Source organism: Elephantulus edwardii, unplaced genomic scaffold (assembly GCF_000299155.1).
Source record: "Elephantulus edwardii isolate Elephantulus edwardi_28Jun2011 unplaced genomic scaffold, EleEdw1.0 scaffold00171, whole genome shotgun sequence".
In the NCBI taxonomy this organism is placed as follows: Eukaryota; Metazoa; Chordata; class Mammalia; order Macroscelidea; family Macroscelididae; genus Elephantulus; species Elephantulus edwardii.
In genome coordinates, this window is record NW_006399921.1 from 520174 (window position 1) to 521397 (window position 1224).

Genomic DNA, 1224 nt, shown 5'->3' on the forward strand with positions numbered 1-1224 from the left:
AAGTAGAGGGACTTGGGAAGTGAGAGGTAGATTCAGTGGGGATACAGAGGCTCAAAGAGCCTTGGGTTAGGCTGAAATGGGCTGGCCATTCTCAGTGAGTTCTCTTGTCCTTGGTAGGTGCCAGAACACTGAGAGACTGGATGTCCCAAGTTCAGTGATGTCAGCGGCGACAGAAGGGTGCCCTAGAGGCGATATTATTTCCCTTCATGTATCCATCTTACTAGCCATCATCCATCCAATCATCTGACCACTGAACTTTCACCTCCAACTTCCTAACTCCATCAGAACTCTGAACATATTTAAGACTTTGCTAGAAGAACTGGGAGTCCAACATTTCCACATGGGCTCAATATCACCTTCTCCTAGTCTTCATAAAAGTGGCTCCCATGACCACTGGACTACTTTTTTGTGTTCCAAATGACTTTGTACAAATGCTGGAGGTAACACTTCTCTTAATTCCTACTTGGCTAGAGCTGGCTCATTTTGTTCTCGTAACTATCATAGTTATAGCTCACTGGAAGGAAGCAGGAATGATTAGTTAGGTCAGGGCAGAATTCATGAACTCCTCTGAAGTAATTTCCCCCCCAAAGTTCCTGGCCCAGTTGGCTAGGGCACAAGAGCAAAGCATGTCCCTTGGGTTCTCCACTTACGGAAAGATAATAATGCATGATGTAAAATGCTCTCTGTAGCCTGGTGACCCTTGATGGCGATGCAAAGGACAGGGAACTGAGGAACGTCAGACAGCAATGTAAGTGATGTGTTAAATCATACATGTGCTAGACCCTACTGGGATGACTCATGCACATTCTCCCCAGCACCACCATGAGATGGAGAGACGTCTTCTCCTGTGGGCACCGTGACTGAACAGCTGAAGTTTTTCCTTCAAACATTTCATGGGTCCCTATTATCCCTCATTTTGCAGGCGGTAACTGAGACCCAGACAAGATTCACTGAGTGAGTGGCTTCAGAGGATGAGCTAGAACAGATGTGGTGTTTAGGTTTTTAGAAAACTTTGAAATTGAGGTTAGCCATGGCCCCGGTACTCTTTTACAAGCAGACTGAGTCCAACCGGGGCGAACTCTGACAGGTTCAGGTAACTGGCCAAAAGGTAGTAAAAGGGTGAGATCTACCTTCCATGTGCAAATACCTGTGAGTCTGGAACATTCAGGATTCCTCTGAGATTATATAAGTGGAGAAAGAGAACTTGAAGGGAAAGTTGGTCAG